The sequence below is a fragment of the Gavialis gangeticus genome, unplaced genomic scaffold (genome assembly GCF_001723915.1).
Source record: "Gavialis gangeticus isolate Ggan-Ray unplaced genomic scaffold, GavGan_comp1, whole genome shotgun sequence".
NCBI classification, from domain to species: Eukaryota; Metazoa; Chordata; order Crocodylia; family Gavialidae; genus Gavialis; species Gavialis gangeticus.
Window position 1 is genome coordinate 63,457,898 of NW_017729025.1, and position 18,379 is coordinate 63,476,276.

Here is an 18,379-nt window from a genome sequence, read left to right on the forward strand (position 1 = left end):
GGACTTCATCTTCAGGAGACTCCGTGATTAGAACTTCACAGGCAATGAATAGCTGAAGTTAAAGAAGCTACACTTTCTTCACACTTAAACATAATGATTGTCAGCTTAAGAAAGAGAATCTATACAAGAAGGAAAGAGAAATTTCCTCTTGCTGAAGTGCAAGAGGCAAACAACAGCCTATCTAAAAGCCTGTTTGCACTAACCAGTCTATCTTTTGCAACTTTACAAGGTTATGGTAAAGCAATTTGTTAAATTAACAATATTTATGGCTATCAAATTACATGTCTGTTTCCCTGGAAGCTTATGATTCTTCCACTGCTTACTTTTAGAAACAGAAGCCTGTTTTTAAGTTATGAGTGGTTATCAAATGGTAAAAATCTGTATTTCTAAACTTATCTAGCATGTATCACCAGCTTGTCCAAACATCACTCTGGAAAATAATTTCCTTTTTTCTATTTGAATGAATGATTCTATCTATTGGGCAATTGTTTGCCATCTAACAGTTTGCCTTTTCAAAAACACTTTCAAAATGTTTCTGCAAAAATTGTTAATATATCTTTAGTTTTAAAGAGTCTTTTCTATTATAAAGCATCCATTGAGCTTCTTATTGCCTGTCCTAGCTAGTAATTATAACTTGGTATACAAGCATATTTAATAGCGTTCATTTTTCTGGACATCCCAAAAAGGCATTCTGATTTTGATGTGTGTTTTATGAGTGCCATTGTCACTCAAATTAAATACAATCAAGAAAAAATAAGGCTTCAGGTAGTGACATAAGCCAACTATTTTCATATGCTGACATAAGGAGCTCCTCTTCCAAGTATACATAGAATGAACAACCCATCATGTAACAGAAGGCAGGGTAGATTTGTGCCGTATAAAGATGTATATATAGCACAAGTTTTCATGAGCAGGAGCTTACTTCATCAGATGCTGCGAAAGGAAGTGCACTATATCTCTCTAATTTATTTAGTTTATAAGGTGCAAATCTATCCTGACTTCTGCTTGACCTCAGACTAACACAGGTAACCATGTCACTTCATGTACGACCCATTCCACATACACAGCAATTGAAAAATGAACTGTGGAGGCTGATACACTGACGTTTTTAAAAACCTTCCATTTATATATAGATCAGGGGTTGGCAACCTATGGACCATGGGTCAAATCCAGCCCACAGAGTGAAATGATCTGCCCTGCAGGGCTGGGGACAGAAGTTACATGTAAACCAGTTAAGTGATCAGAAACTGGTTTAAACGTGTAGCAGAACAGAAGCTCCGTGCACATAAACCAGTTTCAAAATGGCTGAAACTGATTTAAGATAAACCTGGTTGAATGTAGTATCAGACAACTAATTTGGGTCAAACCAGTTTATGAAACTTCTGTCCCAGATCCTTCCTGGCTCAAGTTAAATCACAGTCCCCCAGCATGCTTTCCAGCCCTGGACTGGGTTGTCTGCTCCAGAGAGCAGGGCTGGCCGCATAGATGGAGCAGTGAGGGCTGGATGGCAAAGTGGGGCAAGCCCAGCTGGGGATGCATCCCAGTCTGCAGGGGGGTACTGCCCCCCACAGGCAAACCCTGGGTGGGGTCTAGGGCCCAGGAGGGGGGTTAAATACCCCTCCTTCCACTCAAACTTACTGCTGGCTGCAATTGTCGACTACAAATCCCAGAAGCACCTGGAAGCAGGAAGAGGAAGTGATGAGCAACCCTGCAGAGTCCTGCCACTGTGAACCCAACCTTAAAATTACAAAAACCTTGGGGGCAGCAGGAAAAGGAAGTGAACACACAGCCAGAGAACTGTGTTCTAGCACCCCCTGGCTTCTGGTCGTTTGCCACTGCAGGCATGTGGCTGCATTTCCTGAATCAAACATGAATGTCTGTTCATTTCTGTTTCAATTTAATTTGTGCAGCTTAGACTAACTAGCAAAGACTGAATCGATTCAGCCTCGGGCTTTTTGACTGTCTGTACCTAGCTCAGATGTGTAGCTTCAGCAGCCAGACGGATGCCGTTTGGGGCAGAGGCAGGAAGGCAGGCAGGGAGCGAAAGCTAAGACTCAGCCGTCACTGCTTTTTCCAGCAGTCGCACAAGGAGTGTTAGCTTTTCCCAACAGCGGGGGGGATGGGGAAGGGAGGGGCGGGGGCTTTGGCAGCATTCACTTTCCCCTACCACTGAAGGGATGAGAGCTAACTGTGGACATTCTTCCTGGGCCACCACTGGGAAAAGTGAGGGGGGGGAAGGGTCCTAGTGTCTACCAATCCCTCACCAGCCCATCTCTGACCCATACTGGGTCAATCTGGCCCACAGCCTGAAAAGGCTGCTGACACCTAACACAGATGAGAAAACCCTCTCCACCCCCAACCAAAGTTGAGCTTTCTGAAACTCCTCCCTCTGCTGCTGCAAACCTACCATGTTCTTCCAACAGCAAGCACCCAACTTGTTCACTTAAATAACAAATGCAAGGTAAAGCAAAATTCCATGTGCATTTGCAGTTAGATATGGATACTGATCATCAGGGATCCTGATTTTCACTAATAAAAATAATCCCCAACTTCTGGATTAAACAAGTAACCCAAAATCCACATTTTTCCACAATTAAAATGAAATGCCACTATATATGGTGGCATTTCAATTTAATCACAGAAAAATGTGGATTTGGGGTTACTTGTTTAATCTAAAAGTTGGGGGGGCGTTTAATCAGCAAAAACCAGGATCCCTGATTATACTAATTCAGTTACCTTGTCACATATCTAGTCAAGACTGCTATTCTGTTAAGATACAAGAATCTACTAAAGTGCAAATGCACTTTCTATTCTCCAAAACTATTCCAAAGAAATTCCTATCACTTTCAGAAAGTGCATACTCTCACCAAAGAATGGATATATAGGTAAGGATGGTCAGACAGACTATAGCAGAAAGACAGACACAAGTCTGGTGTGTCCACAAAGCACAAACATAGAATACAAATAACTTCTTTAAGCATAACACCACCTACTTTATATGTCCAGATTTGGTTTGGTGTGTGAGTGCATTAACCGTTGCAAGTGCATTTCTGAAGACATACCTGTTGCAATCTATTTAAAAATTGGATATAAGCAATTCCTCAGGATGCAGCTATAACCGATTTAATGTACATTCAATTATAGGGCAAAATACAATCCTTGAAGGACAATACTAAACAGGTATGATGAACAGTGTTTCTATAAAAATAATATGGCAAGTATATTGAATTCATAGAGCTATCTGCATTTGACATCTAAAACTGTCTGCTGCTAAACTGAAGATTCAATATACTATCCCAATGAGAAACTGCTTATCTCATTAAGATTCACAATCCTCAGACAACACAATTTGTTGTAAGTTCACTAGTTATGGTCAATCTAACAGGCGGCCCCTACTCATTTCAGGAACAACATATATTTAAAAATGAGAAAAATCAACGTTCACACCAAAAGCTGTAGCCTACTAGAGTTGTTTCACAATTAGATTTTGCTGTAACAAAACTTTCATTTTAATTTAGTTTGCTAATGGTTGAATTTAGCAAATAAGTTTCAGAATGAAAGTTGGTTAATGATGGTAAGAATCAGCTAATTACTACTAGGTAGGGGGCAATCCTGCAACACTTAACAATGGTCATAGTGCTTCATTTCATGAATAGTTCTACTGACACTGAATGAATCACATATATGTACTAACGAAAAACGGAGGGCACCTATACACGTGCCTGACGCTTGTTCCAACACATTCTAATTAGAAGGCATCGAAGCAGACTCAATTAATTAAGCCTGCTGGAGCATGCTAATTAGCACGCTCCAGCAGCCGCAGCGTCATGTGAATTCAGCATCCCTGTACTTCAGAATGGTGGTGGGGGCACTTTAACTAAAGCTCATCAAAAGAGCTTTACTTAAAGTGCCCCTGCCATCTTTTTGAAGCATGGGAAGCTGAATACATGAGACCCTGCAGGCACTTTAATTAGAGATGGTCCCGAGAGCTGCTCTAATTGAAGCTCTCCCCACCACCCCACAGCATGTGCAAATATGCCCATAGATGCATTATGCATCTCTAATTTAGTTAGTCCATAAAATACAAATCTACCCTACCTTCTTCCTGACTTCAGACAAAAACAGCTAAATACCTCTCACTGGCCACATACAGACATTCAGTTTCTCCTGGGAGAGTTGCTGTTCTCTCAGGAGAAACCACAAGTGTGTAGATGTTTTGAGTTTTCTCCCACAGCAAAAACAGCTACTCCAAGAGAAAAAATAACCCAGGAACAACCAGAGTTATAGGAGAATTTCTCTTAGGAAAGTGAATGTCTGTACATGTTCTCTTCTGAAAGAGTCACATCACAATCCTCCAGCATCCCAGAGCGCTTTGTTCCCACCTCCCCTCCCCAACTGTGGGAAGACAATGTGTCATTTGCTGGACTACAGCTTCAACCAAGCAGGGATCAGAACACATTTCCTTCACAATCCCACATTGTGCTACAGGGAGACATAGGCCACCTCTGATCAGTTCGGGTCACCCAATCGGGTCTTCCCTGTGCACTGCTTTCTCCAGGCAGACTAAAGGAGTCTGAAGAACATGCCAAGAGTAGAGTACACAGTGGCCACCTGGCTGCACAGCATCAGCACTTCAAACTCTCTGCTCTTCAAGGGCTCAGCATTCCAGTGTCTGTTCAGGCATCTTTGGGTAAGCTTTTCTACCAGGAAAAAAAACCTGGTTCAAATGACCTGGGCAAATTAACCCAGGTCATTTGAACATGTATACACAGGCAATGACTGAATCATTTAAGACACAAATCACTAGCCACATTAGGAAGTATTTGCAGGACTGGGCTCTGAAATTGCAAATTCCCACTTGTTAAGGGCAGTAAACTTTGTACAATTTTGCTACATGCCTACATCTGGAACAGGTTATCCTACGAACTTAGAATTTTAAGGCAAACTAGATACTCTGAAAACCCATTCCTCTTGATTTAGGCAAAAATCTTCAGCACTAATATAGAATGTAATATTTGTCTATCAACTATGTTCTACAGTAGGCAACATTTGAAAAACATTACAGAAAAATAAAGCAAATGATATTTAGTATTTTATGGTACTTTACACATTAAAAGCCAAAGTCAATGTCTTAAGTAATGCTGACAAAGTCCATGTTACACAGCTTTGTAGCTTTTACAAAAGAGGTAATTGAGACACAAAGATGAAGCAATTCGCTCAAGCTTACTCATTAAGTCAGTGGTAAGCTAAAGATAATGATTCAAGACTACCAGGCTCCTAATCCTGTGTTCATTCCTCTAGACCAAAGGTCTTTCTCAAAAAGCAACCTCTAATTCTTAAATGCCAACACTAAAGGCCAGAGCAAATTCTCCAGAATAGTGGACCCTACTTGCACTACATGACCAGTGAAATATGGCTTGAAAGATGACTTAATTGGCCCAGTGAAGATAACCCAGTTAATGACTGATCTATTATAACACAGTTCCAACATACAGCCTTTACACAACTCTAATCCCTGCAACCACCTTTGCAGGGGAAAGAAGGCGTAGTCTAGATGCCCACTTGCCATGCTGATCTTCAGCTGGGTTTACTAACCACTGCAGCAGCTTGCTTGCTGATGAAAACTAGATCAGTCAACCTCTCCAATATGGCATATTGTTATGAAGCTGCAGAGAACACAGCAACAACAGAAGCAAGGAAGGGTAAAACTAAGATTTAAGAAACCTTTGTACCTTGTCTCTACGCTCTATGCCAGGGGTGTCAAATTTGTCTGGCCCTGCAGGATGGATGAGTGTTGTAGGACCAATTCATGGGCCAGACTGGACCCATGGAACTGCCCTTCCCTCCATACCTGCTCCAGCACACGCTTGATCTGATCTAGGACTGTGACACAGGCTCTGCTCGTGTGGGGCCCGTCTGAGACAATGCTGCATGTGGCACCTGCTCCAAAATAGCTGTGGGAGGGTCCTACATGCAGCAAAGATCCTGATCCACCTAAAGCAAGCAGCATTATGAAGCACTGGCCCCAAACTGGCCAGAGTGGGCACTGTATGAAGCACAAGAGCTGAACTGGCCAGTCCCATATGCAGCTTGGGTTTTGGGCTGGGTGGAGCATGCACCATGTACAGTGTATGTCCCAAGCCCTGCCTGTGCAGCTGGTTCAGTACATGCTGGATGGATCAACTATGGACTTAGGGCCAGCACCAGGGGCTGGACAATGGACCTTCATGGGCCAGATCCTGCTTACAGGCCATATTGTAAACACCCCTGTTCTATGCAGTTCAGCCACATCCCACACTGAAGTCAATAAATTCTACTCCCAACTGCCATACATGTCCCGTATAACCTTAACCAAGTCACTTAACTCCTGTGCGTCTCATTTTTGCACATCAACAAAGCCGAGATAAATATAATTTCCTATCTCAGGAAAAAAAAGCTTAATTTATTAGCCCCAAACCACACTGCAGGGAACAGAGGACATGTAAAACAGCCTTTGGTCCCCGTGACACTACAGCTCTGCTAAACCTGGCTATGTATTTGCATATTCAGGCCACAGCAACTGTTACAAAGCACAAAGGGAAAATAGATAATATGACCTGCTATAGTGTCAGCAACTCTTCCGTTTCTCTTGTAAACCTAACCATCTGATGCTTTTCTTAAAAGCCCCTCACATGGAGCCATGTGATTACAGCTTTTTTTTAAAAAGAAAACTCAAGAGTTTTATACTACTCTCACAATGTGTTGTGCCTTATTGATGATTTTTCTAATGTTTTGGATTGGTATTACTGTGCTCCCCTTCTATATGGTTTCTGCTCAGTGCATCTAACATAATACATCAACCTTAATATGCCCACCCTCCCATTTTAAATATTCAAAGCAGAGTTCCTAATGCACAGAGGGAGCATATACAAAGTACTGCCCTTCTGAATAGGTGTGCATCCTATATGCGTAAGAGAATTGTGCTGTTTTTAAATCCTTTGATGGTAAGTACTTTTCTAGTTATACCCTTTTAAACTTTACACATTTTCTTCCTACATTAATTAACATACAGCATCTTCAAACTACAGAGATGTAAAGGGTTATTTGGGAAAAAAACTGAAAAAGTTTTAGAAGAAAAATGAAAAATAAATCAATACATATTTTTGTATTGTTAATTTTAATTATGCATTTTAGAAATAAATACTGAAGATGTGAGGACAGCACCATCAGGCAGCCAGCAGGTGGGCAAAACAGCAGGAGGGAAACAACACTCATTGCACCTGCTCTGGCACCCTTTAAAAACACAGTCAAGAAAATCTGGTAATTTCTGCATGACATTTACTTTTATTCTGCTTTGTCATTTATGTATTTTATAATGTTAACTTATTCTGAAGTTGCAAGAGCTGTTGGGTACTAAGGGCTTTTTTGTTTTTCTGTATTAAGGGGGGCAGAAAGGTATGCTATGGATCTAAAGTAGGCTGCTGCCTAGGAAAGTTTATGCCTTCCTGAACAAGTTAGTCTTTAAGGTGCCACCCTGCCCTACCTACTGCCTGACTTCAGACTAACACAGCTAACCACTTCTTTATATTAAGAGGTATTTTCTTGCTCAAAGTCTGATTTAATAGGGTTAACAATCAAAGTCCAATATATATATGAAACCTGGAGGGTTCTGAAAGTCTAGCTTTTCTGATGCACTTCATTCTAGGAGCTAGGTAGTCAATCATTACCCTAAATGCCAGGGACCTGTGTTCACTTGTCTCCTCTTCCTGATACTTGAACCAGCATATCGTTTACATCTTATGTGAGTGTTTGCTTCAATCATAAGGTTGTTCAGGGATGTGTGTTCTGAGTCACCACTGCTGAACCTTTTCTACTTCATATAGAATGACAAAATATTCACTGGGGCAGTTGACTGGGCACAGAAAACCCTAGTTTCCAGGCCTTGCTATAGTAAATACTTATTGTGAGATCAGGGCCCCTTCTCCAGCTATGCATAAATGCCCAATTATAGAAGCAGGTTTAAGGTGATGAATCCTGATCAGATGGGTACATCTCTGACTTCTGGAGCAGGGGTAGGTTTTTATTAGCTATCTTAAACAGTTTCTCCCTAAGCATGCTGGTTACTGTCAATACTATTCTTAGCCATTTAACTTAACTGAAGTCTAAGTGCCTAACTTGTGGCTGGGGGTGCTATGAAGCAGCAAAACTATTGAAAATCTGGCACTGTAATGTTTAATGTTGCAACACCTAATACTTTTTGTGGATCTAGCCCTAAATGACTGGCTATAAAGGAAGTCTTCTTTGGCAGAGCAAACAACTGGGAAAGACTTCCCTTAAATCCCAGGCACCCCAAACCATGTTTCCTCTAATGTACTATATCTATGAAGATAACTAAGGTAAATGGTTGATGAAATCGGTGAAGTGGGTTAGGAGGTAGTAGTTTCTATCATTAATACAGCAAACTGGGATACTACAGTATTTCCCACAGGACTATTATTTTTCTGTTTGGATTTCAGGCCAAAGACTGCTATTAGTTTATTAACTAGAAATCAGAATCTGAAGTTATTTGACGTGCATATTCACAAACCCAAACACTATACTAAAGCCTTTCAATAGGTGGAACTGACAGCCTGACTAGAGCTCCAATACAAGAAGCTCTTCAATGTGGCTGTCCCACAGACTTGCCTTAATGGTGGGGAGACTCCTCACCCCACAGCAGTTGCCACAAGAATAATACAACCCAGGTCTGCCTACTCCCTACAGGGTCCGTTTACATTCCTTGGCACTTCCCTCAATGCAGAAAGGCTCCTCTTCACTCATGAAACCCTGCAAAGCCCCCTCTGCAACAGCCTCAGAAAGGGAGTCAGGTGCTAGGAAGTAGCTGACATCCCACCTCAACTTAAAATGGCTTAAATCTTCACATGGAATATTCTGCCATTGTGGACTTCCAAGGCTACAATTTGCTCCTCTGTTCTGCACTACATGTTTATTTGGATTTTCATAGCAATGATTTTCACTAAAGGCATTTACTATCCAGTTATACAAACTGAAGTCATACCCTTTGTCTATACCATTCAGTCTGCCGTATTTCTTTTCTCCTTCTATGAAGACAGAGATCCATTGATCTGTGACCAGCAAGTATCCATTGATACTGCCAGCAGTAATTAAATTAACATTTTTCGTTGTTATACTCTGAACAACCAAATCCTTGCATGTATTAAGAAAAAAAAAACACTGAAAAAATCATTTCCAAAATGTATCATCTCTTGCACATTTTCTTTTCATAATAATTTCTAAACCTCATCTAAAACTTCTCTTCTTGCTTCCCTATCATTTTACTTCCTTGTATTTGTCTACTCCACATACCAAAGAAAACTTTTCTAAATAAAAATGCAATACTTATTGTGCAACCAATGATGTATTGATATTTTTAAGAAAAATAAACACATTTATATCTGTATGACTTCTAGTAATAATTTGTTTCTCTTATTAATACTGAAGTTTTCATATTATGCTTAAGTACTACCAATAGCCATATAACAAATGAACCAGCAATATAAAACTAAGTTTTCAACAAAAGATAATTTATTGCACCTGTTTTATTTAATGATATGCTTCATACTGTCTAATAAATTACTTAATGCCCAAAAATCAAAGAATAAATTCAAACATTCGAGGTTACCTATAGCTATATACACTTTGCCAGAACCTGGAAAAACAATTCTAGTTAGTTTATTGTGTTCTTACATACAATATAATGTTATTCATTTTAAAGAAACATTGCTACAAGGTCTAATACATTGATGCATTTAAAGGGTAAAAGTCTGAATTAACATGATTCTGCTGTATTTTCTCCCACTTTTTTTAGCATTCATTTTAAATGTAACATTATTTTAGACAACCAATACTTTTAAACATGCTGTATAGTGTGGAACATTCCTTTATTCTGATGTCATGCACAAAGCATTTTTCTCAGAGACATCTTTTGTAGTTGGAACCAAAAGGCAAAAGAAATTGGAGATCTCAAGGGGGGGAAATGGCTTAAACTGCCCAATTCAGTCACTTTTAAAACTTGGTGTCAGGGACGTACATATTTTTTTAGCCATGACCACTTAATATGGTCTACTTGTAAGTGAATGCTTCCTCGCCACTTTAAAGCATTATACTTATTTTCACACAGTTGTTTGATTAAAAATTCTTTGCATTATTGTACTGTATCACAGGGAAGTTAGCTATAGTTTCATGAAAGACGTTTTCATTCCTGACTGGCATCTTCTCAATAGCAGGGGCCCAGGCACACCGCTCTCTTCCAGGCAAACCTTTCTGCATTTAAACAGTACAGCATTCATAACTTACTTTCAGCACCGCAGGGCAGCTACACAGAAAAGCTTCTCCATCTTAATAGGTTACATCACAGAAAAGTCCACCATTTAGCCTAGGTAAAAAACATGAATGCATGCCTCATTCATTCCTCCACCCTAAAAGAAAAATCAAATCATATCTACCCCAAAGCCACAGATCTTCATTCCCACATTGCAGTCTCATCAAGGCTAAAACACTATGCTGCTATCAAATTTTGTGTACAGCTAACCCCACTTATTTTATTATATATCATAGTTCCCAATTCAATATATGAAGAGAAAAAAGTTGCCCAGAAAAAAAAGATTTTAACAATATATTCTTCACAGAGCCTGCAACTTCTTTAGCTTTCATTCCAGCATTTGTTTTGAGTTCACACAGCATGATACACGATACCATGCCCACAATTCTAATCTGCCTTTACTGTGCACAATATCTTATACGGGTAGGGTTATAAAGAGACTGCACAATAATGGGTGGGTCTACATGAGACACTTACTGTGCATTAGCCTAAAAACACTGTGCATTAATGTGGCGGTTAAAAACCGTGCTAATAGCCTACTGTGCGGTACTATTAGGTTACTGTGAAGTAAGCGTCACAAAATAAACATACGCCGGTGCTGTGCAGTTTAGTGCTTCATTAAGGAAGTACTAAACTAAATGTGCAGTAACTAAGGCGCGTTAATGAACGTGTAGACGCACCCAATGTGTAGCAAAAAGTTTTATCAGCACAACCTAGAAATGAACAGCAAAGCAACAAATGAGTCATCCAAAAGGCAGTTACTAAAACAGCAGCTGATAATAGTATTACTGACCATTATACCCAAACAAATCATCGTATGTTTTACATACACTAAAATGAGGCACTGTATAAAAATATATATAAATATTGAAAAGGTTACATCATTTTAAAACATTTTATTGGGATTACTGTTTGGATGCTTATATCTAAAAAGAAAAAGGCCTCAGATGGAGAAGAACCTCTAAAATAAACTTCCCCATTTCCAGTAGCATATTTAGTTCTAGTCCCACATGTAAACATATGGAGAAGGAAAGACTGATCACTAGCAGCCATCATGTATTTGTTAAAAATACATCATGCCAAACCAACTTGATCTATTTTGACAAGTAACTAGTTGGATGAATGAGGGGAATGCATATATTTGGACATTAGTAAGGCATTTGATAAAGTCAAAGGATCATAGGAAAGTAGGGCTGGAAGGGACTTTACAAGGTCACTGAGTCCAGACCCCTGCCCAAGGCAGGATCACCCCTGACTAAACCATCCCAGCCAAGCATCTGTCCAACCTTCTCTTAAAAATCTCTGGGGATAGAGATTTCATAACTTCTCTAGGTAGCCTGTTCCAAGGCCTCCAGATGAGGCCTTATCAGTACTAAATGGACTTGATCTCCATGTGATGCTCTTGTTAATACAACCCAGTATACTATTGGCCAGTTTGCTTACAAGGGCAAACTGTAGGCTCTTACTCAGCTTATGGTCTACTGCAGGGGTGGGCAAAATGCAGCCCGGGGGTCAGATGCAGCCCGCCAGGCCATTCTGTCTGGCCCGCAGGGCCCCTAAACAATTTAGAAAATTAATATTAATCTGCCCTGGGCTGCCTGTCATGCGGTCCTTGATGGCTTGCTGAAACTCAGTAAGCGGCCCTCTGCCCAAAATAATTGCCCGCCCCTGGTCTACTGTAAGCCCCAGGTACTTCTCTGGAATACTGCAGCCAAGCCACTTCTCCAATATATCTACTGCACCACAAATTAAGAGCGCTGGCTGCAACATATTGTCTAAAGTATAAAAAATTTCAAGTAGATGAATTCCCTCAAGCCTTTGAAAGGCATTGTACATCAGTGAGGGCCAATCTTTTTGGCAGACAAGCCACAAATTAGCCCTACACACTCCCCAAGGGTCACTCTGATCCTCTTCTCCCCAGTCTGCTGCTCTGTTTTCTGCCCTGACCTCACCGCCCCATCTGCCACTCTGCTGCTTCTTGCCCTAAGTGCCACTGTGCTGCTTATCCTCTCCCTCCTCTGTTGTGTGCCACACAGGCTGCCAATGCCACTTGTGGTATGCGTGTTGTAAGTTGGCCACCCCTATTTTGTTATTTGAAAACTTAGATCCCATATATTCAAGTCAAAATGGCTAATCTTGCCCACTTTTGGCTCATGAAATCACCAGCAATGAATAACTTATTTGTTTCTATTCTCCTACATTGTCCAAAAAGATAAGTAAAGGATGCACCTGTTAGCTAGTTCTAATACAATCATCAATATGCAGCAGCATAAAAAATGTAGTAGGTGCCAGAAAAGTAACTATTTAAAAATGATACCATCTTACTCAGGGGTATAATGACAGTACTTTTATGAAGAAAAAAATATTATTTTCTTCTTCTCTACTGCAGAGCCAGCACAGCTATAGGAGAGTACAGTGGATTCTGCACAAACTAGAACATCAACAGAATTGGTAACAAAATTCTAGCTGCAAATTATTCATTGTTGGTGATTCGTGAACCAAAAAGAACTGAGCCTAATTTCCAAATTCCAGATTGAGTTTATGACACAGTCAGGACAAGCATAGTTTTACTTACACATTTTCTCCCCCTTACTCTACCAAAAAAATTAGGTTACTCTTGAAGCACAGTAAAGACAAACAGCTTCTTATTGACAAGAAAAAATAATACAAATGCATCAGTCTTTTTTCCACCACAAATACATACAGTATGTTTGTTAAAAGAGCACTTCAGTTTGAAAGAGGAAAAAAAACCCCATGACTGCTGCTGTCCAAAAACATTTTTCCATGCGAATATAATGCTAGGTTATCAACTGTGTGTATCAATCGCTTCTCGGCCTTTTGGCTCAGATCAAGTGTAGTTCCTGTTCTTATCAGTTGCTAAATAGGTAAATACATTTTACAGTAATTTTTAATTTTCATTGAGGAAAGAATACAGTGCATTTTTTCAGACTGGTGTTTATCTTTTTCCAATTTCTACTATACTTCAACATCTATTTTCCCACAAACATTCAAAAACTGAATATATTTTTTTATAATAACTGTTCAAATGAGGGAGGGAGAATACATGACTAAGCAATTTAAATGACAGGCTCAAACACAACTTCACAAGGAACCCTTATGCAAAATATTTGTATGTTAAGATATATGCACTTTAAGGTTTATGCTACATTTATAATGCAAAATAAACTGTATATACACATGTATACATCTATATATAGATATAGCTATATCTATATATATAGATATCTATATATCCATATATACTATATCTAGAGATATAAAAAAGAAACATTCAATAAAAAAAGAAACATTGGTAAAGAGTTTCTCAAAATAGAAAAGTTTCCACCCTGCATAAATTACGAATTTGGCGATCTGGTTTTATGAACTTTAAAAAATAACAACTTAACACTTAGTTTCCCTGGCCCACTGGAGTGTGCTATAAATTATATGACAGCAATGACTTGTGACAGCGTAAGTTCCCCTTTTTATTCTTCTGCATCTATGCTTTACTGTAATTTTGAATGTTTGATTATTTATTAGATAGCCACCATATGCAAAACATCAATGTTGATCAAATATTTGGGAAGGGATGGAAACTCACAAAACGATGGAACCTTGGGATACTAGGAAGCAAAAGCACCTTATTATAAAAAATTAATTTAAAATTTCAACTATGGATTGTTGCCAAGGCTATTGGCCCAGAGGTAATGCTGTATATTACTATGCCACAGATATAGGTTAAATCTCCAGTCTGCCTATAGCTTCTTAGGCTGGCACAACCTGGGATGAGAGGAATGCCTCCTGTTATCATGCAGACACCACTTCAACTGATTAAGGGACAGCACAGATAGGCTCCGAAGAGAATCCCATCCTCCTCACCACGGAGGCTGTGTCTTTGAGCATGGTGAGAGGTTAAAACAGGGTAGAAACAGAGTATATCCTCAGGGCTCCACCAGGCACATGAAAGGCAACTCAAGAAAGTACGTTATAATACAACAAAGACATCAAATAATTTTAGCTGGATAACTACTTTCTGCCTCTCAAAATTTTCTCTTCGCTTATGACTGGATACTCTACTTTTCTTCCTTTCCTGTCATAAAATACTTGTGCAGAGTTCCTGTGTTCTATTAAACAGCTGCTACATTTCAACTTAGCTGGCTATATTACAGTGCTTATTTAAATTACTCCTATGCAATAAACTATATGGTCCTTCTACATTCAAAAATAGGAACTTCTGGAAGGACTTGTGCTAATCCTAGCTCTGTCATATCTATCAACAGTGAATCTCCAAAAGATCCCCATAAGTTGAAGCACAGAAAGATATCCAAAGGCTGGAGAAATAAAAAGGATCCACTTGGATTCTACCCTTTGCTATTATTTACCACTCCCTATTTAGATTATTCTTGATCTATATGGATAAATGTGTCTACGGTGACTGTATGCATATTGACGATCAGCCTGAGTATAGGCTCAAAATATATATACTGCTTTTGTTGTCTTGTGCAAGTTTTGTGATGAATCCAGGAATCCAGGTTTTCCATTCACTGCAGAAAAGCACAGAGAAATGCAGATTTTTCTCTTTTCAAGAGAGAAATGGATTGATTTCTCCTTCAGAGGAGAAACACGTGGGAAACCATGGGTTTCCCCTTGCAGGCTGGCAGAGTGCTAGCCTGCAAGGGCTCCTTAGCACTGGGGGCAGCACACACACAACAGCCAAGCAGTGGAGGAGAGCAGCTCCCTCCAGGTAAGTTTATGGGGTGGAGTGGGGAGGCAGAGGCAATGCAGTGGAGGGGGCTGGAGGGCCAGGGTGGTGTGGTGGGAGGGTACTTGCTCCCAGAGATTTCTGCACCCATAGCAGTGCACAGGACTACACCTGGGCCAGACCAGCTTTGGGCAGGAACCACCTCTGCAACCAGGACCCAGCACGGGAGGGAGCAGCATGCTGCCAAGGTGAAGTATGGCAATGGCAGCAGTATGGAATTTTGCCCGCGCTACTGCCGGGTGGGCAGGGCATACTTCACCTTGGTGGCCACGGTGGCATGGTGCTTTCTCCTGCACCAGGTCTTGCCCAGTGAACCATAGCTGCTCTGGCCTGGCTGCAGCCCCATGCACCACTATGTGCAGAGAAATCTCAGAGGAAATATGCAGCCCCCACCCCCCATCACATTGTCTGTGCCCCCTCCTGCCCCCCACGTGTCAGCTATGCCCACACACTCTTTCACACCCACCCATTCCCTTCCTCATATAGTAGGGAACTGGGGGCACGGGGGTCTGGGGCTTGGGCATGAGGGGCACTGGCAGGGCCAGAGAGATGTGGGTCATGAGTGACAGGCACCAGTGGGGCCAGGGGGCTGCGCGCTGGGAGTAAGAGGCACTGGCAGGTCTGGGGTGGCTGTGGATTGGGAGTGAGGGGCAATGGCATCGGCAGGGCACTAGCGTATCAGGACTGCTCAGCACCACAAAGCAGTGGGGAGTGACTGAACCTGCATCCTGGTGAGCAAAGGGGGCAGGGGGAGATCTGATTTCCTATGATAAAAAACCCAAAATCAACACACACACACACACACACACACACACTTTTTATCAGAGAATTTAGGATTTTGATCAGATAATTTGGGATTTTTAAACAGAGAAAACTAGGATGCCTGGCGATGACTTTAAGATTTTACAATTGGATTGCTTGGCTTGAAATATGATACTCTCCATTAATGCAGCTGAATGTAAAAGAAAAGAAAACAACTTTCTGATGATGTGGCTGCACAATGATAGTGAGGGTAAAACAGGCATCTGCAGTCTTGTGCACAGCACTACCAGTTCAAGACTGGACATAGATAATAAAAAACTGCAAGGCTGTAAGTTCTCTGCATAAACCTCTAACAGAAAGCGCCAAAGCAAGCCAGAGTGCTAAAGCACATAACAATATGAAAGATATATACTGCTAAAATATTAAATTGAAATACTATTTTCTAAATACCTTCCACAACATAAGTGGCCTGTATCTTCTTTCAAGACAGAGTATCAGTTTATTTCAAATTTAGAGATATTGGCCTTGATTCAAATTCATGGCAGTTATAGAAACCAATGTTCCATGGCTTGATTCAGGTGGCAAGCATTAAATCTTTTTCCTGCTGTCATGCAACAACAACTTTAATACAAATTAGCACTGCCAAACTCAGTTTCCTGAGCTCAGAAGTCCTTGATGCTACTTCTTGAATTTTATTCATACTTTCACATGGATTGTGCTCTTTTAAATTGTTGTAGCTGACAAGAAACAAAAAACTACAATTTAATGACAATAGAATCAGTATTATAATTTACCACACTGAAAACATTTAACATGCAGGTCTTCATTATTTTAGCAGAGGTAAAACTCAATCAAGACTAGACAGTTTACCTTTTTTTTTAACCTGGAAATTTGCTTACTGAGACTCAGATCCTCCCTTTAGATAGACTGTTTATACTGAATTCCATCCTGTCAATTATAATACACATTTTTTACTCTACCAATTCAGTTTTATTTTAGCTTTTCCTGGATTCCAGGATAAAACTGTCCAAGCCTCAGAAAACAAGAAACAACAAGCCAAAAACAAGAAGTTTTCCAATTTTCCTATTCACCATGAATATACAGTTAACTAAACTTGACACGCCAGACAACTTAGGATGAGATCCAGAGAAATAGATTTGAGGCAGAGAAAGCATATTTCCACTTAAGAAAGAACTCTCTGTTTCCTAGATTAACCACTCCAGACTGATGGCCTCTTAATTGCAGAGGCCCACAAAAAAAAGGGTGGAAAGTGTCAGTGAGTACCTAAGCCTCCTGGGTTTCCATCGTCACGCTCAAAAACCTCTGGCAAAATTTGCATTTCAAGGAACGCCCAGTTCCAATTCCTAATACTTCCCATAGCATAAAACCAAAATGCACAACCACTTCCTAGCACAATTTCTGCCAAACCAGTCAACTCCTTCTGTTCTAAAATGAATCACTCATTCTCATTGAACAGGCTGTCAATTTTATAGAATCACAGAATCAGAGAAAATTAGGATGAACTCAGGAGGTCATCTGGTCCAACCCCCTGCTCAAAGCAGGACCATCCCCAAATACATAATCCCAGCCAAAGCTTTGTCCACCCAGGTCTTAAAAACCTCCAAGGATGAAATTCCACAACCTCTCTGGGTAACCTGTTCCAGTGCTTTACTAGCCTCCTAGTGAGGAAGTTTTTCCTAATATCTAACTTAAACTTCCCTTGCTGCAACTTGAGACCCATGTTCCTCATCCTGTCATCTGCCACCACTCAGAACAGTCTAGCTCCATCTGCTTTCGAACCACCTTCAGGTACTTAAAAGCTGCTGTCAAATCCCCCCCAACTCTTCTCTTCTGGGCAGGGCTGTCCCTAGAGGGGGCAAATCAGAGCGACTGCCTCAGGCCCTGCGCTTTAGGGGGCCCCGTGGAGCTGGGCAGAGTGGCTGTGACAGCAGTGACCCTGCACTGCCACCAACTTCACGTCCAGCAGCTCAGAAACCCCCCATCCCGCCACCAGATCCAGCACATCCAGCCTCTAGGCACTCCTCCCCATTGCTGCCAAATCCACCGCCAGCTTTCTCACATCCGGGAGCAGGGCCCCACACAGGCTGATTTGCCCTCAGCCCCACACCCTGCTCAAGATATCTGGGCTAGGGACAGATATTACACAGAAACTGGTTTAAGTGATCAGAAACTGGTTTAAGTGTGCAACAGAACAGATGTTCAGTGCACATAAACCAGATTGAGAATGGCTAAATCCAGTTTGAGATAAACCTGGTTAAATGTAGTATCAGACTTAACTGATTTAGCTCAAACTGGTTTATGCAACGTCTGGCCCAGATCCCTTGCTGGTTTAAGATAAACCAGACACTCGCAGCATCCTGGCATGCTTTCTGGGCTGGGCGGGGAGCTCTGCTCCACAGCAGGGCTGGCCCCTCCCCTCTGCTCCCTGTCTACAGTTCCCGCATTCCCTCTCACCACTCCCTGCTAAGCAGGAA

The 18,379-nt window shown here is 41.0% G+C and overlaps 1 protein-coding gene across 3 annotated transcripts in view; it reads right to left on the minus strand.

Annotated features, from left to right (window-relative positions):
• Window positions 1-18,379, minus strand: part of NPAS3 (neuronal PAS domain protein 3) — a 992,068-nt gene that overhangs the window by 920,985 nt on the left and 52,704 nt on the right. The window lies entirely within an intron of this gene.